This window comes from Chironomus tepperi, unplaced genomic scaffold (genome assembly GCF_022539635.2).
Source record: "Chironomus tepperi strain 1889 unplaced genomic scaffold, CSIRO-AGI_Ctep_v1 contig_406, whole genome shotgun sequence".
Lineage (NCBI taxonomy): Eukaryota > Metazoa > Arthropoda > Insecta > Diptera > Chironomidae > Chironomus > Chironomus tepperi.
Window position 1 is genome coordinate 247,503 of NW_027226528.1, and position 23,157 is coordinate 270,659.

Sequence of the window (23,157 nt, forward strand, 5' to 3'; positions counted from 1 at the left end):
TATTTAGGCGATTTTTGTATCGAAATCAATCGAGTATGGTTCAGTTATAATTGATGATAATATCTATTAATAATATTTGAAGGACCAGCCTTATGAGATGGAGTCACTGCGATTAGTAATCTATTGTACCAAACAATTAAGACCTGCAATTTATTGTAAGATCCGAACCACTTGCAAATTCTGCACATTGCATAGACAACAGTCCATCAAAAGATCTTATGCATCCTGCAATGAACTTAGTTTCTTCCTTGGTGAGGGCCATTGTCGTATTTAGAGTTCGTCTAATTCTAATTCCCAGTACTTTTGCATCGTTGCTCACATAGTAATCGCATGAATTTTTGGGGCAATGTACTCAATTACAATTTGTGTATATGATTGTAAACCTAGCAGTGGGGACACATTAAGTGCCAATCATCTCAAAACTACACCGAACACATCAATTAAGTTTCGTAACTAGAACAGCGAGAAGAAAAACGATCTTCAAAAATTATAAACGATCAAGAATTGTATCCAAGACCTTTGACACGTAAGGTCAACGTTCTACCTATAAGGTCATTTTATTTTGAACAAGCTTTGCGTGAAAATTCTTGGACAATTTTCATTTAAATAAATGTTTAAATTTCAACTTTAGCATTATTCTTATTTCTCAAGAGGAATCTAAGGCAGTTTATCAATGCAAGAAATATTTCCACTCAACTCAATGACATCAAATACATTTCTCAGTTAGTAATAAAATGCCATCTTAAGGTACAGAAAAAGTAGATGTCAGTAGGTAAATTTCTTTGTAAAAAAATTATTACAAAGTTGAAAGGAGAAAGAAAAATATTTTCAATTCCCCAAAAAGCGCCTTGAGGAAGTTTCTGCTTAAAATCTCATAAACACCTTGCAAAGTATCATAATAAAAGTAAGACAAGGGGGAGCAGAGACTTTGTAAAAAAAAAATCGATAAAACTATAAAAAAGTTTTTTTATTTAACAAAAAAAAAAATATTCTTACCTCATGGAGCATTTTTTATATTCATTTCACTAAGAAAATTGCATCACCGTCACTTTGTAAAGTAAATAATTTTCAACATTTCATACAGCTCATGCGCATGCATTGTCGTCTTCGCGAGAGAATGGAAATTTTTCGGAACAATTTTCCCATCCAAGTGAAAGCAGCATTTTTTCGTGACAATGCATTGGAAAGGACATTCGAGTACATTAACTGTCTGTGTACCATTTCAATATTTAACTACGACCGTACAAAAAGTGGTGAATCAGTTCGTTTCGTAAATTTCGCCGTGCAGGACGTTGTAACAAAAAATTTCCTTTCATCGCGACTTTTTTTCATTTACTTTTTTTGGTGAAAAATAAAGAAAAAAAAGAAAGAAAATTCACGGTCGGTTCGGTGTGAGAAGGAAATTCATAGTGAAAAAAAGAGGAAAGAAAATTCTTTATATTAACCTTTGGTGTTATCATGCGATAAGAAAAGTAACAAAACATAATAAAGAGCATGAAATAATATAAAATACAATAATATATTAGAGTGTGAATTCATCATACAGAATAAAAGTAGTTGTTGGACATTAATCAATGAAATATGATAAATGATAAGTAAAAAATGAGAAGGATAATCTGTTTAATTTGTCACAACAAAAGAGTGAGCATTCTGACTGATAAGAACAAAATGAATATGAATATTATCAAGCAATGCCGAAAGATTGATTTTTCGTGCTGAAAAAAAAAAATATCATAATTGAAGGAAGAAAAAAGTTATCTGAATAAGAAGTTATTCTTCAGCTCGGAGCACCGTAAAGTAAAGACATGAAGCTTTTGTTATGTAAACAAGGTGTCACAAATATTTGAATACACCTTTGCTCGCTTGGAAAATTGCTATTTTCCGGTGAGACATAAATTATTCACTTGATAAAACTTTTTCTTCTCTCTTTCGATTCTTCCTTTTTTTCTATTCGATTTTACAATGTTATATGCTGTATGTTATGATTGTGCCAACGGGCAAAATTGAGCAAATTTTCTTATTTCTAGTGAAGAATGTCAAGGATTTCAATTGAATTTTTAATTGACGTGCCTGTGAAGTGAAGAATTATGATAATTTATTATCAACTGCTGTTTATAGCTGCTATATGTAGTGGAATGTTTGATATAATTTTTTAAACTGTCAATCTTTTAGCATAAGACTCTATTATATCCAGAGCTCTAAGTCGATTGAAATTTCACATGGAATCTAGTCGGCTCTACTCGAAATTTATATAAAGTCGAGTTGGATCTATTCTAATTTTATATCGAATCGAATCGACTTTACTCGAATTTTGAAAATCTGAATCGAATTTGATTTCTGAATATTTCTAAAGGATCTAATAATTTTACGGAAAATAGAGATTAATGGCGTACTTAACATGGTTATAAAAGTGTGAAGGAATTTTTTCTTCATCCATCATTTGAAACCCATTTAACCAAAATATTCCATATATTTTCCTTCGACATTAAAGGAAAATAATATGTACTATCCATTTATATATCAAATTTTTTTTGTTGTCCTTGTATGTTCTAAAAGTATTCCATTGATGGACTACCGCAACTCGCGAAAGTTCGAATCTCAGTTTTTCACCATAGAAAAATTTTTTTGGCAAGAAAAATAAATTTTGTTCTAAATTTTGAATTCTATATACTTCACAAGAGCAAACAGAAATCACTTTTATAAGTCCGACCCAAATTTATATGGAACTTATAAATATTTATGAATGTGTTCGAGACTTAACAGTATGCAGCTTAATTAAATTAAGCATCTTTTGTCATTTTTTCATGGTGTTAGTGTACTATAATTAAGTGCACACTAATACTTTAACAATAAAAATACATAAATATTCATGGAAAAAATACAAAGAAAACATGGTAATATTTATATGCATTTTATTGTCCATCAATGTAATACTTTTGTATTACATTGGTTTTCCCTTTATGTTCTACATTGATGTCATATTGCATCTTCCCTATTATCTTCCTTTTTCTAACGACAAGGAACGTACATGGAATGTACAAAAGTATTATCCATGGAAGATTCTTATGTAATACACAATTCTTCCTTTTGGTTACATGGGAAATGTGCTTATTTTAAAAATGAATTATAATTAAATCAACCCACTCGACATAAATGAAGAAATAGAGCTTTCTGGACGGATGGATGAAAACTGCTTCTATTTTGTGTTAATAAAAAAGAGCTATGGTAGAGCTCTAAAAGCTCCATGGCGGAGTCTGTTTTGTTTGTGTCACTCGGTTACCTAGAAATCTGCTGAGAATCCTTATCTAGAAATTACTGAATGAATAATTATTTCGTTTCGTTTGATCTTAGACTCTAGTGTACAAAAACACGTTAGAACCAGTCAATGGTAAATTAATGCCCAGCTGATGTCTAGTTATAACTTACTTTGGAACATTCAGCAGAAGTTTATTTGAATTTTCTTGAATTTTCCTAAGTATTCCTAACAAAACTTTTCAATCGAATGCCTGAGTCTATTTAAAAATTTCCGAAGAATTCAGCCATAGAAATAGGTTTACTTGAGTAAATGATTATAATTAAAGGTCTTCTTTACTAAATCCAACAACACCTTAATATCGATCGAGCCCAATAAATAATATCCTCGTCTTTAACTCAATCAAGAATTTCTGTATTATTTTCACGCTCGTATATAAGCCATTTAATTTTCTTAATTCCTTAAAGCGCTCTTCACCTCTCGACTTCTCTTCTCTTCTTAATTCAATTATTATTTACATAAACTCGAAACCTTTTCACATTCTGTATAATTCTTCAACTCATCCTTAATGCCTTTATAGCAATGTGTCATCAACGAATTGAAAAAGCGAGAGCGTGCGACTAAGTATCATTTTAAATACTTCCATACCCATCATCTTTACTCCCACCTCATACTACCACAATATTCTCATTTTCATTTATCTACTTACTTATTTTCTACAATTTGACTTTTATAGCAGAAATTTTTTGTGTATAATCTTTATGGTAAAAGCAGAATGTTGTTGTCATAGTCTATGGGTATTTTCTATTAAACGCTCACTCATTTATTAATTTGAATGAAAAAAACCTTTTTGTACTTTAAAGTGGAACTTTTTTTTGTGAAAGGAATGAAGAAAGTTTGGTGAGCGAGAAGAACAGTTTTGAAAGGAAAAATTTTGATTTTGTGTGGGATGGAAAGCAGAACTTTTGATTTTTTTTCGGGGGGAGATGGAGAAAATATCACTGTTGCTATCTGTAAGGTTTTGGAGATAATTAATCTTCAGCTTTTTCTTAGTTTCTAATATATACAAAATTAATGCCAATCACTCAAATGTATAGGAAAATCAGGTCAATCCAGTTTTTGGTGTCATAGAATGTTATGCATTGATTGAATAAGATGCATTGCTTAACGTTTGTCAATAATTTTTTGGGTCCGGTTGAGAACCGCAGAACTGATAATGCTGCATTTTAGATGCAAAAGTCTTTGAATATTAAGACTCAAAATTGTTAAAAAAATCCAAAAAGTGCCAAAGTTGGAAATGTGTCGATTTTTTCCAAAAGTGTCCCGATATCTTGCGAAAATTCTCTCGCAACCCTACCTTTAGTTCATCCAAGGCTGCAGGTCTGCATTTTTGGACGAACCCTGATAGTTTCACATTTTAAATATATTCTGGATGAACAAAAATCCAGTCATTTTACTTTTAACCTCGTTTATTAATTTATCCATGTGAGTTGAAGTAGCTCGGAGGCGAAATAGTTTAATAATTCGGAATCAAATTATTGTAATCCGTCCTTGCCTTTCGGGAATTATGGGTTCCGAGACTCATCAATAGAAAATTTTCACTTGCCCCTTTTCAAATCATATGTAGTGAAAATGCAACTCACAACGTTCGTCGACTACAGACAAAAATGCCATCAAAGAAGCAACTTTGATTCCACTATAAACTTTCAGTCTCCTGAGTGCAGAGGTCTGGCGCACCCTCATTAATAATACAATTTTCGACCGTGAATCATCCTAGTCGTAGCCTTTTAAATAATTAATCCAGTCATTGAACAAATCGAGACCAATTTAATGTCAACAAACTAATAATCTTGGCGTTTATAAAAAGATCTAAATGACTAGTTAACAAAATATTTGAGTCTCATTCCAAGAACCATTTAATATTTTCTCATTTTAAGACTTTTTAATTATTTACAACTATACTCGACCCAAATGAAAAGCTCAATTTTAGCTTCAGAAAGTCCATTTCCTTTTCGTGATAAAATAAACACAGAAATAAAATTGCCATTCATTCCAATAATTTTTTTTTTCTTATACATGTCGCACTAAATTTTCCGACAAATTACATTGTCGTTTGGCTGTAGTAAAAGAGCAGTTAATGTGTGACATTAGTTTGAACATTAAAGCAACATTTACGAGCCTCCCACTCTTTATTTTTTCTATTCTTGCTTTTTTTTATGATTGAATAAATATTCTATTCCGTTCATCGTCGACATATCCTTTGAGAATTGTCACATATGTAGCATGTAGCTCATCTATGAATTTCATTCTCGTGAAATATTTTATCTCCCTTATCGTCATCAACTATAGCATCGTGCAGAGTATTTTTTTTTTCTTCTCATTCATGTGATTTAAATAAATCTCGCTTATTTGTTATGTCATTTAAAATTAGCATGTTTATGCGATTTGTCAAAAGATTGAATGATATATTCATGATTTCATTTGAACTGAAATTTCTCATTTTTATTGTTAAATATATTGTTAAATTTTCTGTTCTTCTGTATTTGATTACCTTCAATATGTTTAAATATATCATCAGTGAAATACTTTAAACCATTCATTTTGTTGTGCTTGTGAAACTGTTTATTTGACAATTGAGAATGTAATGATGGGGTTGACTTACAAAAAAAATGTTAAATGGATGTTGTTGACTTTTTTTCAGTGATTTTTACTGCAATTATAAATGAAACTTAAACTATAATTTGGGAACCTATGTGTATCTTCTTTTGGTTCGAGACAATTCATGTCATTTTATAATTAATAAGTTATTGGTGAATCCAAGAATATTTCAAAAAATGTCGAATGACTTTTCATTTAAGGACTTTAAATAAGAGACGTTCACGTGCATAATATTACGTTAGAGAATAACGATCCTTTTCAGAAATAATCAATGGAATTCCCAGAATTTTATTTTGTTTAAATCAGATTTATTTTCGTGCTCCTTTGACTGTTACTGACTAACTTACTTAGTGATACGTACTTCGTTGGTCGTACGATCTATCCCTTGAACGTCTCTTAATATTGGCTCCAGAGCTTGAAATCGAGTCGAATATTATATGGAGTCGAGTCGAGTTGAGTCGACTTTTCCATACAATATCCGAGTCGACTTCGAGCTCTGGTTGGCTTTATTAATACCAAATGCAATTCTTTCTCTCCAAGAGTTATTGTGCTTTCTTCGTGTTCTTTCTCGTTCTCGTTATAAGTGAACTAAATTCATTTAGCAACTGAAAATGACAAAAAATCAAATTTTTTTTAAATGTATGTAATTTTGATGATAATTTTCATGAATAATTCAACCTTATGTCTATGCTTTTGATTTCAAATATCATAAAAAATACTGTCTACGTTTATCAAATTTACATGAGTTGAGTCGTGTAACCTTTGAATTTATAGAGAAATGAATAACAAATCTTAAAATTACAAAGTTGAATAGAAAACTCTAGAAAATTGAAAAAGTAATGATGTTGGAAAAGTCATGACGTTGAAAAATATTGAATGAAATGCTTTTGAGGAATATATTCCCGAGTGGTACACATGAAGAGAGTTCTGGCATGGAACTTCATAGGATTCTCTAAGCCATTTTTATTAACATCAGATGGGAGACGCCTGAATTTGGCGAGCATTTAAGTGTAAAGTTTCTTTGAAGAGCATTGTCAATTTGTGTTGCTCGGGCTGGTAACCAGAAAAGTCTAAAAATTCATCATGAGACATAAAAAAACTTTAAAAAGAATTGAAAAAAGAACTTTGAAATTTTCAAAAATATTCACATTCACTGAATAAGAATCCAAGAGTTTCACATCATAATATTAAAAATAATCAAATCATTTCAGTTTTATTTGGTAAAGAAATCAATTTTCGTCAATTTTATCGAAATAAAAAGAGAAATATCATTGTTGACTTATCATTGATTATTCAATACCTTTCATTTTTCTCCTTATCAATTTAATTTCAATTTCAAATTATTATTTATTTATCACTGAAACAACATAACATCATATTATGTACGTAACATGAACCTTGCAGCATAAGATGAATTATTGATTACGTTTTCGAAAAGGTCGTTGGTTGTAAAAAAAAAGTCAAGGGAGAAATAATGACTATTAATGAGCTGTATGTTATTAATTTACTAATAATCTCAGGATAATTATTAATTCCATTCACAGTGTGGTTATAAATAGCTCTTGCCTACAATTTAGAAATAAGCAAAATAAATCCATTGAAAGTGATTTCTTTTCCTGTAAGTTTATTTGCTTTTTTTCGAATTTTCCGAACTCAATCAACTCAATCTTGCAGAAGAAAGTCAAATACCATAAATTGTTTATTTTGATGCGAATTTCATATGAACCATTGACTTTTTGTAAATACTACCTACATCAATATTTTGAAAAGATACTTTTGTTTATTCTGTATAGCAATATTTGAAGCTTGAGATATATTTGAACAATTATTATCCAAAAGCTCTTGCCAGGGGATGGAACGCAGAAATTTTTGAATTTTTAACTCGAAAAATGGAAGAAAATTGAAGAATTTTATCCAAAAAGAGTTAAGGTGGAGGGGTTGACCCGGCAACGACCCTGAATACGCCCTTGCTCTTGCATTTCAATTTATTCGTAATTTTTTCAAGCATGAACTTAAGAAAAATGAATCTTTTATATCATATGAATGTTTTGATGGCTCTTAGCTAAAGGATTTAGATTGAAAAAAATAATAATCATAATTTACTGGCAATTCCGCATCTTCAATAAATAAATACTGTTTAAAAATAATTTTTATTTTATAAGATTCTTTTGAAGGTTTTTATTTGCAATTATCAAACTTTATTGCTTTTTTTAGAAACAAATTAATAAGTTGTTAATAAGTCTGAAAAGTACTTCTTACTCAATATCATTTTTTAATGATGTTTTGTGCACTTCAAGCAAAATTAATTTTCGAAGAATTATGCAAAATTTATTCCGTTTCTAATGTATTTTAATTATTGAAATGTGTAGGACTATATTGATGGCTTTCACGTGCAGAAATTTCAATGGCAACACTATTTCTATTGACAGCTATATTACATGAATTGTTAAGCCTACCACGTGATCTCTTGCCATCTGAAAAGTCAGATTTTAAAACTCTAATTAATGGATCTTCAACAGAGCTCTTAATAATATTACAAATCGGTATATTGATTCAAGCTTTAGCCCTAGATCAGCATGACTCTTACTTGGTGGTGTATTTGGTATGAATCCAAAGTCATGCAGTTAACTATGGTAGGACTTCGGATCAATTAACCAACATGTCCAATTGGGGATATATTTTTTATTCTTAGTTAAAAGAACAGAATATTAAAGAATCTTGCAAAACTTAATGTAAATTCTAAAACATTTGATATGTCTTCATCTGACAATCCAAAATCTCTAACAGCATGCTGCAGCACACCGTATTCACTAAGTTATCCATACTACTCTGACTGCACCATGACGGCGGATTTTGATTTATTTAACAGCGAAAATTGCGGTTTGCCACATTGCCCCACTAGAGCTTCATATTTTATTTAAAAAACTAATTGAAACATTTTAAAAAAATCTAATTTTCCCAATTTTTTTCCCCACATCGCATGAATTATTTTAATTAGAGATTCAAATATATTTCAAAACTTTTACGCTCACGCTTGCAGATGAAGAAATTAAATCAATTAAAATTTATAAAGTCATCCAAAAAAAAATCTCAAAAATCTCTCGAATGAAAAATTTTCTGCATCAGAGCTTGAATGACTTTTTTTTTAATCAAATGAAAATTTCGAAAGAAAGATAAAAAATTGTATAATTTCATTTAAGAATGAGACAGACAAATGTGACTGTTTCAGATCGTTATTCGTGTGGGAAGCGACATGAAGGAATGAGAACTCGAAGGAGTAGTGAGTGTGACTGCAGATAATTTTTTTCATTTCTATCTCTTTGCAAATAAAAAAAAAAAAAATGCAATGTATGTGGAAAGCACTTTTAAATGTTCATACATGCAAAAATACTTAAATGCCTCGCCTTCAAATAAATCTTTCTTGCAATGCTCTACAGCTACGCTACAATTTTTTTCCCACTGTATAATGCTTTATGCTGTATATATAGATCCACCTCATCTACATTGAATGAAAAAAAAAGCTAAAAGAAATGAAAGAGAATGTACACATAAATTGTGAAAGTGCAGTCAAAGGAAACAAAATTAATAGAAGTTCTGTATCTGATCTACAACCGTTTAAAGTAGTGCTTTACGAAAAAAAAAATATTACTCCTATACATTATATTTATAAATTTGTGGCTGCTTTTGTTACCTCCTACTTCTTTTTAACATCATACCTTAGATTATTAATATTATTACATGTTCTTGTTGTGTTTATACATTGTAATGTTGTTGGATTATTTAAGGATTCATTCAAGTGCTTCAAGATTGTTTGTGTAACCTGTTTATAGTAAAGTGTTGTGCTTGGCTCTACATATTCTGTGTAGCACAGATTGGTTAATCGATCAAAAATTCGGTACAACACTTGGCAAAATTTGGCATGACTCTGGCATGGTGCTGCATTTAAACCTATTTCGGCACTAAGTCACAAGCACCTCAGCTTGCGTTAATCGATCAAAATTCGGGCACCTGGTCGGCGTGACTCTAGTATGATGGATTTATATCGAATTCTACATCAAGTCAGAGTCATGTCGGTCTGGGTTAATTGATGAAAAGTCCTGCATTAGGCTGACGTGAAGGCCAGATTTTAGCCGAATTAGGTCCTAAATAGCCAAACAAGTCAGAGCCATACTGCTTTGAGACTGGATTTTTGATCGATTAACCGACTTGTGCTATTCGGGTATCAAATACAAGCTTTGGACTAAGCTGCAAATGTTCTGAATTAAGGTTCCAATTTTCATAAAATTTATTCTAATTTTTCCTTGAATTTTTTGCATTAAAAACCTAAATTTAATTTCAACAATTAAATCCTTTAAACCTTACCATCTGCCGTAGCCTAGCAGTAATCCGGAACGACTCTGTTTGTACAAAAATTGTGTCTTTATTCTTATTTTTACATATCTTTACTTTGTTTATCCAAGAATGAAGTAAAAGAAACAACAATATTTGCCAGAATTCCTTATAGCTTATTCATGCATTATGTATATACATATGGACAACAAAGTTGTCGTAAAATGTAAATAAAATTAAATATAATTAAATTTGTATCAACTAAATCGTTCAAAGATGTTTCAAAAGGAAGATGAATTGTAGCTTTCATGCTCTCATTAACAAATTTATTTGAGGCTGGAAACAGAGATAGTCGATTCCAAATTTGGGTCAAATAGAAAGCACTAAATTCCATTTTGTTGAATGTTCATTAAAATAAAATGATTGAAGAATTTAATTTTCGAAAAATGTTTACAAAAACAATTATCAGGCCTTTTTTTCATGAAAGTATATAGATGTGCGTAGGAAGTTTCCTTGATTTTCACCACCCCACTCATGCTTACTCTTTCATTTTATTTTATATTAAATTTCTCTTTCACACAAAATGAATCAAAAAAAACAACAATTTTTCTTTCACATGTGTGCTTATTTAAAGACTGAATGTAGACGTAAATGAATAAAATTTTATGAGTTTTAAGCACACAAAGCAGCTTTAGTGCATAGCATGAAAGAATTTTCTCTTTCAGTGAAAATCCATTCATCACATTTCCACAATTTTTCTTTATTTTTTCTTCATTTCTTCACCATTTTACTTATGAAATAAAATATTTATTTCCAAAAGGATTTTCGTGTTGAAAGCTAATTTGTACGGAAAGGTTGTGTAAAAAATAAAATGGATAAAGGGAAACAGGTCGAAAATTGCACAAGGTAATAAAAATAACCGACAGTGCATTTTGAATGCGATGAAAAAAATTTTCTTTTTGCGCCTTTGATGAAAATCAATTTTCAGAGTTATTTATAGACGACCAGCAACACACTAAAATAAAAAGCTTTTCCAGAGCTTTAAACGATTTTCCTTATCTTTCATGAACTGAAATGAACGCGCTTGAAATTCTTGACTTTATTTTTTTCTACCTTGATCGAGTACATTTGGCAAAAAGAAGCAAATAAAATGTACACACACAAAAAAAATGTAGACTGACCCTCCACTCCATTCACTTCACTTCATTTCCCTTCGGCCAATCATTATACGATATAATTGAATTTTCAAGTGAAGCTTCCGCATATAAAATTGAAAATGCATGAGGCCGTAAAGATGAATAGTGAGCGATAAGTGCGTTCATTTAAATGCCCAACGGGAGGCTTGCCTAAAATTGACTCTCTGTTGATTGTCAGTCCGGAGTGCTGATATCTTCTTCTTTTTTTTTTATTTTGCACGACTGCTACTGAATTTATATGAAGCTTATTTATTTTGAATAAAAAGCTATATTGTGTGCTTAATAAAGGATGAAGAGTTGAAGGCGCATTTTTATCTTACAGCATATAATGCTGAATTTGTGCTGTCGTGCAATAGAACGATGCAGTCCTTGAAATCGACTCAAATTTCGAGTCAACTTATGTAGACTGAACTTGAGTATTTGAGTCGATTTCGAGGTCTGCAACGATAAGAGCAGTGCAATGAATACCAGATAGAGAAATTAGATTTAAATGTGATTTATGCTACGCTCTATAATACCTCAAGTAGCTCATTGGCATAAAAATGCACCAAGAAATCGTAGGATGTATGTTTGAGTCCCACGCCGGCTATGTTGTGGGGAACAGTACTGTCTTTCTAGAATCTTAGAAGTAGTGTGAAATCTAGAGATTTTTGAATTGTTGTCCCACAAATCTGATCTCTAGTAGACTACTATGACTTGATACCGGATTAAAGACCAGAGTCACGCCAAGAAATCCATCGATTATTCGACTTGTGCTACTTAGATCAGAATCTAAGAACTGTCATAGTTTTCCATTTATTTAAATTTTACAATATGGAATCCAAAGAGTCTTAAAGACAAAAGCCTATTTTTGAGCACCCAACAGCACAAGGTTGTGAACCAATTGAGTCTCTATCGATAAAAATCACTCTTCATCTTCAATGACTTCACGTGTCTTCTCATTTTATTTATTTTTATATTCACACCGTTTTCACATGTATTGAATTTGTTCAGATTGAAAAACCACTTTTTTGGATTTTTCAGCCAAACTAAGCACAATGGCAAGTTATGTAGAATTCCTCACCATAATCAAAAAACAGATTTCAAATTGGTTAGGCATTGCTGAGAAAATCGAAAAATTCGAAGCAAACAAGCAAACAAGCAAACAAGCAAACAAGCAAACAAGTTAATCAGCAAGAAATCTCAATAACGAGACATCGTAGAGACTTCTAGTTTTTTGCAATCGATCCGTCCTTCTCTATAGAAGAGCTGATTAGATTTTGGGCATGGCAGGAACAGTCATTGCTTCTAAAAAAGCAAAAAACTTTCGTTTTCATACAAAATTTCAAATTCAATGTTTTCTATGATTTTTTGAAACTTTGAACATTGTATGAAAATTATCAAACATTCGCCAAGTGAAGCTTGGCCTACCCACTAGAGCCTGATTCCTCAAACATGTGCCAAGCGAAGCTTGTCCTAAGCCTGATCCTCTGAGCCTGATTTCAAACATTTGCCAAGCGAAGCTTGTCCTACCCGCTGGAGCCTGATCCCTCAAACATTTGCCAAACGAAGCTTGCCTCCCGCTGGAATCCCTTAGCGGAGCTTGGCCTACCCGCTGGAGCCTGATTTAGCGAAGCTGACCCGCTGGAGCCTGATTCTCAAACATTTGCCAAGCGAAGCTTGGAAGTGACCTGATTTCAAACATTTGCCAAGGAAGCTTGGCCTACCCGCTGGAGCTTGATCCTCAAACATTTGCCAAGCGAAGCTTGGCCTACTCGCTGGAAGCTTGATTCCTCAAACATTTGCCAAGCGAAGGATACCCGCTACTTGATCCTCAAACATTTGCCATGCGAGGTCTGGAAGTCTGATTCCTCAAACATTTTCGCTGAGGATTCCTCAAATACCCGCTGGAGCTTGATCCCTCAAACATTTGTCAAGCGAAGCTTAACCCGAGGACTGATTGTCAAACATTTGCCAAGCGAAGCTTCTGGAGCCTGATTCCTCAAACATTTGCCAAGCGAAGCTTGGACCCGCTGGAGCCTGATTCCTCAAAATTTGCCAAGCTGCTTGGCCTACCCGCTGGAGCCTGATCCTCAAACACTAGCGAAGCTTGGTGCTTTACATTTGCCAACCGAATACCCGTCGAGCCTGATTCCTCAAACATTTGCCAAGCGAAGCTTGGCCTACTCGCTGGAGCCTGATTCCTCAAACATTTGCCAAGCGAAGCTTGGCCGCTGGAGCCTGATTCTCAAACATTTGCCAAGCGAAGCTTAAGCCTACCCGCTTATACATTTGCCAAGAGCTTGGCCTACTCGCTGGAGCCTATTCCTCAAACATTTTCAAGCGAAGCTTGGCCTACCCGCTGGAGCCTGATTCCTCAAACATTTGCCAAGCGAAAAGCCTACCCGCTGGAGATTCCTCAAACATTTGCCATGCAAGGTTGTGAACCAATTGAGTCTCTATCGATAAAAATCACTCTTCATCTTCAATGACTTCACGTGTCTTCTCATTTTATTTTCTCTTTTGAAGTAACAATCTCATAACGTTAAAAATAAGGCAAAGCCCCCTGATTGTATAACAGTAATGAGATATGACAAGAATGACAACAATTCCAATAAAACCAAATCTCATTCTTTGGGGAAAAAAATGCTTTAAATGGAGATGAGTAATATTGTTGTTGATGTTGTATTGTCAATAAGCAGTTCAATTCCCAATTGTTGTTGCTATTATTGGAATTTTCTTTTATTGGTAAAAAAAAGGCAGAATTTTTTTGAAAGAAGACTAAACCTCGCCATTTATTCCTTCCATTTAAGGATTTTTTGGTTTTTCATTTTGCACTCGCATGTCTACTCATTCATAGTCTGATGCTTATTTATTATGCAAATCCAAGATGATTTAAATGAAATTTTATATAGACACATAATGTCTACATAAATACATGTACATATAGAGTAGCATTATGTCTACTAAGAAAGAATTTTTAGATAGACACACAAATAGAAAGTGGAACATACAAAAAAGCAAGCGTGACGAGAGGGAAGAAGAATGATTATTGCATTAAAAGCTTAAAAGATTAGAGAACAAATTATTGAAGATAATGTAGATTGTAGGGATGTGACAATTGGCACAAGCAACACTATGTCGAATAAGTCTACAAATTTTATAAAGAAAAATTCGATGTCGAGGAAAAGTGGGGGACAAATAATCATTTATGTGCTTGGGATTTGTTCATGAAGGCATTGAGAAAAGGAAATTGAGTTTGAAAGAATGTCTCATAAATTTTACGCTAAATATATTTTTAAATGCCAATCGTTTCTTGTTGTTTTTGAATACATTGGAAGTTTCTTCCAAAAAAATATTTGAGAGTGAGGAAGAGGATTTGAGGATTTTAAGATTAGTACTTGTGATGAAATGTTTTGCGGAACCGCAGAGAATTAGAATTGAGACTTTTAATGGAAAATGTGTTAATTTTTTGATAAAGTCTGGGGCTTATGCACTCAGAAATTCAGGGGAAAAGTGTTGATCTGACAGAAAAAGTATAATTCAGAATGACGGATACCAATTGTGACTTGAACCATCGTCAAATGATTTCCAGTCACATGATTCTACTACTGAGTTATCGGGGGTTATTTGACTATATGGTAAAGTGCCATACCGTAATTACCTACTTACTTACTGGAACCATGCTCCGACTTGAAGCCTAGGTTATTACAAAAGGCCTTCCATCTGACTCTGTTACTGGCCACATCACAAATCTTGTACAGATTCTCTGTTTTGACACGCAAAAAAGTGCCATACCAATATACTTACTTACTTTCTTCACTGGCCGTACAGATCAAGTGTGATCCATGGCCTCTAACAGTCGGCACCTGAAGCTAGCTATATCGCTTGCTGCCGCTTGTTTTATTTCAACTATAAATTGTCTGTACCTCCTTACTATTGCAGTCCCAATGATGAATCGTTGAAAGACCATTGTAGGAATTTAATTCCAAAAAAGAACTCCTAAGCATCTATGATGAAGTGGGGTTTATTCAATAAGAGCCTCTTATTAAGAAGTGGTTGGCTGTGGGTCACTGCCCGTTTCACATACCCTCCAATAATGACAGATTGTGTCCTCAATCATTACTATACTAACACTAGTAAGGTCCAACAATGAAGCAAATTACAATTTGATTGACATTCAACCCTCAACTTACCCTGATAGGGCAATCCAATAAACATCAACAAATCTGAACAAATCATTTCTCAATTATGATCAACAGCAAACAATAAAAAAAACTTAATCACTTTTAATCAATCAAAAATTCAATATTATGTTTGTCAATAAATTTTGACATTACACTCCAAATATCTCATTTTCTTTATTGTCATCAGCCGAAATGTGAAACTCACGAAAATACATTTTCGTGATTGTCGATCGAATGACATAGCAGAAGTGAAGTGAATGTCTCTCTTCTTTTTTTCCTTTAATTCTTTTTTTGATCATTAAAAATTGACGAAATTTAATTATTTCCCAAACCCAAAAATAAAAGTTATAATTTATGTATACGTGTGAGCTCATTTCATGCCACTAGCGATTAATGGAAAATTACGGTTGATAGACACAACAAATGAAGAGGGACGGCTTGTAAATTTTCGCCGTATTTTTTTGAGCAGCATAGATGATAAAAATAATTTTACGCAGCTAACAGACAAAAAAGCACTGCAGGTTATAATTCCAGTCATTCTGTGCTAAAAACGAGGGAAATTTTTTTATATTTTTTCAATGAATATTTTATATGCATTATGGAAAATATGTGAGTGTATTTATGCGGTATTTATGGTTTTACAGTACTCGAAAAACCAACATAGAGATATATAGAGACAGGATTTTTTTCCCTCATTCAGGAAGTCGATTGTTGAGATTTTTTTGTGTCGCAGCGTGACATAACAAACAAACTTCCTCTCTTTTTTTTCAAGTATGCAGAAAAATGACAATAAAAAAGTTCAGCAATGGGAAAGAGAGGACAAAATACCGCAAGCATTAAATGATTGATATTTAATTAAGTTAGATGGAAAGGGGGGCTGTAGATAGAGCTGTGACAAAGAAATTGGAATGACAAAAGTTGATTCGTGAAGCGTTTCGATGTCGTTTTTTTTAAACTTTTGATTGCTTGTAGGATTGCAATTGATGGCTATGGTAATTTCTGATAACCGAAAGAGAATGACTGCTTTATGGAGAAAGAATGAGAAGTTTTAAGAATGTCATAGATACTCATGTTCAGGTATCAGATTAAAAATACTGTTTTATGGATTTAAACGGTTGTCTGTACACCGTTGAGGAATAAGTGTTAGTTACATGGTTTTCTGACTGTAGGATGTACTGTAGTTAAGAATGCCTAATATCTGTAATAAAGGGTAAAAAATTGAAATTGATGAAAATATTTGCTAAAATTTTACATCAACCATGATAAGACAAAATCTATTTTAAGGCTTTTTGGAAGTAGAAACAATGCTTTCTAATTAATAAATATTTTATTTGAAACTAAGTAAATAAATAAATATTTTTGTAGGTATTTTAGAAATTCCTTCAACTCTCTAGAAAGACAAAATATATTTTATTCTCAAATATCTTCAAAATTTTCTTATTTTTGTTCAAATCTACAATATTTTGAAATAAGAAATATTTAAACTTTAATTTAAAATTCACTTGAAGCTTTTACTCAAAAATTAATTTGGTAAGGAGCCATTCACTTATTACGTAAAGCTAAAAGTCAACAAAGCATCCCTCTTGGTACGAAAATCTCGGATTTTTTTTTAATTGCTTGAGTCAGGAATTCAGAGTTGTTAAAAAAGGAATCTGGTGTGTTTTGAAAATGTGTCACATGGAAAAATGTGTGGATATGTGTGGAAAATGTGGGAATATCCACATATCTCAATGTGTGAATATCCTGAGTCTTAAAATGTGTGAATATCCAGTCTCAGGGTTGTTAAAAAGTATTCTGTTTTACTGAATGTGCACATATATTCCACGTAATCCACATATTTCATGTTTGCAGAGGGGAAAATGTGTGAATACATCTGAAAATCTACACATTTTTACCATATGATACATCATCAGATTCTATTTTTAACAACCCTTCGTTGAGAAATAACAAAGAAAATTTTTCCACCCCCTCTTAAGAGCGTTACATAATAACTAAACGACCCCTAAGGTTAAACGTATAATCACTTTTTTTGTCAAAAATTTATAGAATATATTAAAGCTTCAATAACAATAGATAATTAATAAAATTAATTAAAATTTGAAATAATTACCATACATTATGTTCCTAGCAACAATAATGAGCATTTTCTAATACTTTTTTGTGGGATTAATGCTAATTTGTTATAGTTGTTTCCCATGGGAGGAGAATTAACATACTTGACAATAAAAAATCTTCTTTTTTGATTGAATGCATAACCTAATTTCTGAAAATTAGATATAAATTGATGAAATCTAAATATAATCTGACCAGGGGCGTAGCCAGAAGGTTTGAGAATTGGGCTGATTTATGAAAACCCCCTAACAAATTGATGAATTTTTACCAGGAAAGGAGGGGGCCCCCCACAACCTCAAGCCTAGAATCAGATTAAATATCATTTAACATATTAGTCTACATAAATTTTGAGCAACTTCATGCTATTGACAACAATGTAGTTTAAACACAAAAAAATTGATAAAAATCGAGTAATTTTCATGTTTACAAAAAGATTTTCATATCAAACATCATCGGCATTCACCAATATTGATAATGACTTTTTGATTGACTTTTTCACTGATTCGATATTTATTTGTGACATTCTAGTCACAACATGTCAAATTGTGGAGAATGAAAAAAATAAAAAAAAATATGAAAAATTATAAACACCATCACGTGGAAAGGTCACGAAATATTTTTGATGACAATCATTTATTTTTTTGTGTCTCGCTTGACTCTCGATATATATTTTTTCTGTTAGTTATTTAAAAATGACAAACAGGAAAATTGAAATGACTTTCCTGTATACCTCTGCGTGCTCCTTTTTTAAGGAGGCAATTTTTTTCTGTCAATTATTTTCATGCTACGGATCCACCTTTGTCATTTCATTGTTATATAATACTATGCCATTCTTTGGAATGATACGCTTTTAATGCTAGTCCATTTAAATGATTTCATGACTTTATATTCTATTATGTTGAATAAAATTGCTCTGTTCTCTTTCATTTTCTTTTCCCACTCAAGTACAATTTGCCTTTCCTTTAAATTTAATATAAGAGCAAAAAAATCCAAATGAAAAATAATCTTCATCTCATCTTCAAACTTTTTTTTTCGTGTATTAAAGAAATTATATGAATAAAGAAGAAGAGAATGTCTTTTTCTTTTCAATGTGGTCGAATGACGATGAAAAGTTTCAAAGTCTCCAATTTTTTGTATTTTTTGCAATAATGACGAAGTTTTCTAATGGATTGAATTGTTATGGTTTATAGAGAATTTGAACCTAAGAAATCTGGTTAAGGTTGTGGTGAAATTGAACAAAAAAACCTTTAGCTGATCTTTAGCTATTCAGATCATTGAAATTGTCGTATCTCTCGACAGGGCGATTTGCGGTCGATAATGTTTAACGAGTGAGGTTCAGCCAGACCTATGCACAATAGACCTGAAGTTTAGAGTGGGATCAGAATCACTACTTTTACGACATTACTGTCTGGAGCCCACATAAGGAGCTGTGAGCCGCGTTTCCTTTTCATATGATTCGAAAAAGGAAAAGTGAACCTACTACCGAGTCTCAAACGAAAAACCACAGGATAGGTATTGCAATAATTTGGTACCAAAGTACTGAACAATTCCTCCATCGAGCCACTTCGAATCATAAAATCGCCAAAAAATGAATACTATGTAGATTAAAGAGCATTCATGCCATCAAGCCAGCTTTGACACCTAGAGATCAATTCCAATTATGATCTAAAAAACCTGAACTAATGAATTAAAATTCAAATAAACTAAGACATGAAAGCCAAGAAAAGTTACCCTTGAATATCTCAAAGACAAAGTTGCTTTAACAGCTTCACATCTTCAAAAAGTGCTACAAAAATTACTCTTACCATTCACTTAAACGATGAGCACTTTAATCTAATGAAAATTCATATGAGATGATGATAAAAAGCTCTCAAAAATTGCCAAAAGGATAGAAGCATTTCGTTATTTCATCTTTTTTTTTTCTCAACTCCAACCCCTCCCCCAATAAATGGAAACCTGTTGACGTGATGTCTTTATAAATTGCAGTTTCATCATTTGTAGATATAAAAATGTCATGCTCCAATTCACCAATTTGGAATTTCAATTTTATTTAATTTGAAGTTTATTTCATTTCTTTTTTCCACCTTAATCGTCGTTTCTTATACAAATTAATCCATCAGACGCGTGTCCAATATGTTATTTTTTTTTTATTTCCACATGTCAGAATCAAGAAGAGATAAATGATAGAGAAGAAATAAAGATAATTGGATCTTCGTCCAATCCTTCATCTCATCTAGAAAATATACACAAATATCCATCCATTTAATACGTGCATATTCAATATAAGCACATTTATCAATACCACTTGTACGATACTCTCGAAAGTATTGAGATGAGAGACTTTTTTTTTTGTGGGAAGAAAGAGATGAAAAAAAGAAGAAGAAATAAAAAAAAAAATGAAATTGAATTGAAAGCACATTCACCGGAAACATTTCCAAATGAATATCGATGTATGAAAATGTTATGAAGGGAAAAAGAATCTTTCATCAAATTCCATTCACATATTTAGTGTTCACATTTTTTAATAATATATATTAATAATAAAGAGAGAAAAAAAGTGGAACGAACTTCACATCAAATATTTTTCTGCTCTTTTTTGCAGACTTGATATAAATATGTCAATCAATAATTCGAGTAAATTGAAAAATATATTCAATGGAAAATTGATGAATGCGATGAACTTTGTATGGATTTTGATAGGGATTCAGACATTAAAGAGTGACATAAAATTTAAATAATATTTTATGGAAGGGATGATGATTATTTTATCAATAATCGGACTTTTTTGTCCCTTTATCTTTAAAGCAGGGATGTAGCAAGGAAGGGTGGGCTTTTGGGGGTTGTTCTTCTTCAAATGTCTAGCTACGCCCTTGCTTCATATATTTAGCTGTTCAGATCATTGAGAATCAAAGCTGCAGGGCTATACACAGCTAATATGTAATTATTTAACAAGTTAGGGTGCGTCAGACGTCTACACTCAATAGAACTTCCTTACTTACTTACTTCCTTCCTTACTTCTTTGGCTGAGGACGCACGAGGACCCATTGCCGCGCATAGGGAATGTCTAAAGACAGCTCAATCCTTCGAAACCTTCTGTCAGTTCGGGATATACACTCAATAGAACTACAGTTTATAATAGGATCAGGACTATTTCCTTAATGACTTTATTGCCTGCAGCATACAAAGCAAGGATGAAAGCCACATGTGATTTGTAAAAGACAAATGAAAAATTTCTTCTGCCAACTCTCGACCCAAGATTGCAGGGTCGGATTGCAATAATTAGGTACCAACGTATTAAACAATTTTGTCACCGAGACCCTTCGACCTGCATCTTCTAATAACAAATTTAATAGTCATGTGTTCCTTAAGATTCAAAGCTTCAATCAAACTTCTTCAGAATTCTTACAAAATAAGAAGTATTGTCGTCAACTAGCACTTCAAATTCATAACCAATAGCAACAACTAGTTTTAATCCATCTTAATAATATTGCGACATTTATTTTTTAATGAACTAAAACAACATCAATATGGCATCAGAACAAAATAAAAATATCTACCTTGATATTGACAGCCATTCACATCCATTCTTATCTTCATGAATGTAAATTTCATATGACAAGTTCTGTGTACAATGTACCAATAAAGTTGTTGCCTTTAAATGTGCTTTTATCCCACATAAGCAATATTTATTTATGGCAAATTTATTTTGACGTTCAACCGTTGGATGAATTTTACAGCATAACACGATTGCTGAATTTTCACATCCACATAGATCCACGATGAGGAAGAAGTAGTGAAAAAATTCAATATTATACACGAAATGACATTTTATAGAGTATTCAAAAGGATTTGAATAGTCTTTTTTTTTCAGCACAGCAGGTAAACATAAAGTTTTATGACAACTCGCCTGCAGCCTACATAATTATTTTTACAGAAGAAAAAAAATATTAAGACTTGTTTACCTTCTCATTGATATGTTTACCAAGTTGTTGCTTGACTACGTTGGGATAAAATAAAATAAAGTAAAAAAATATGTTTTAAGCTGACATACATAAGTATTACGATTTAATCTTCTTACAATCTTCGAAGGAAAGGTCATCCTGAAATTATTAATAGAAAAAAAAGATAAGTTGTATCTTTGTTTGCTGGTTGTTTGCTGTGTAATGTACATATCTTCTCGGTCAATTAAATATATATTTCCAAGAAATATTAAGCTTTGTGTTGGGAAGATGGTTGGGATTTTCCAAGAATTTTATTAGAAATACAATTATATTAATAGAGGAATTATTATATATTTTGCAGGTATTGTAGAGGTTCTGTAGAATTGACAGTTAACAGAAAAAAGTATCTATTATCTTCTTATTTCTTGAATTACTACTTATTGACTTCGCTGGCCTTACATATCAATTATGATCCATGACCTTACTTAATTGAAGTCTGAAGCTGGCTCTATCGCTGGCAATTTCTGACAATTTCTAGTGTTTTTAGTCACTATCGACATTCTTGCAAGAGTTCTTTGGTTTCCACAAGTTCTATTTTATTATCTACATTAGGGTTTACCTAATGAGAATATTTAAAAGAGCTTCTGCAGGTCTTTTAATATCACGTCCAGCCCTTCGAAGCCTGTTGACGTTGACTCGTCTTATAATATCAGCCTCTCTATAGAATTAATACAATTCGGCATTGCTCCTAAATTTAAACTGATCTCCTTCTCTATTGGATCCAAAAATGACTCTAAGGATCCTCTTTTCAAATATACCAATTGCATGTCTACTTCAATCATATTCCATGGCCACAATTGGGCGGATAAGTTTTTACGACGTTAGTAGATTCTTAATTGTACATAATGCACACTGGGATGTCAATATTCTCAGCTTGATGTCCAGTTTTGTGTCGAAGTTATTGCTAATAATATGTCAATTTGGCTTAACATATTTTATTTAATGTGTAAATGTCCTTATTACTCAAAGAGACCACTTTTAGGTACCGTAGTGATATTTCTGTACCATGAAAGCATGCTCTTTGCCTGTTAGGGTATAAGTATAAAATTAACAGAATTAAAATTGGATGAAAAACCTCAAATAACATGCAAATCAATCAAATTAAAATGGAATCCATTTTTAAATATCCACATTTAAGCATCTTTCCTGAAATGTACAACGAATACATTATCATAAAACATCCATTGACTTTTAAAACATCCTCCTGCCCAATTCCACTATAGAATGCCACTTTACACCATAACATTCAAATTTTAAAAGAATTTTTTAACAAAAATCCTCACTCAATGATTTCAGATTTTTTTTAACGCAATGAAAAGCATTCAGATTATAATTTTAAATGTACATACGAATTCCTTCCTTCATACAGTCACAGATGAAAATTCGAAATGTCATAGCAACAGCAGCAACACAGTGGATTTATTGCTGAAAAAATTTTTTTA

General features: G+C 32.1%; 1 protein-coding gene across 2 annotated transcripts in view; it reads left to right on the forward strand.

Annotated features, from left to right (window-relative positions):
- Window positions 1-1,288: 1,288 nt before the first annotated feature.
- Window positions 1,289-23,157, forward strand: part of DIP-gamma (Dpr-interacting protein gamma) — a 91,760-nt gene continuing 69,891 nt past the window's right edge. For both annotated transcript variants that reach the window (XM_070648553.1, XM_070648554.1), the window contains exon 1: window positions 1,289-1,884. The gene's annotated coding sequence lies outside the window, so the exon portion shown is untranslated. The remainder of the gene's footprint in view (window positions 1,885-23,157) is intronic.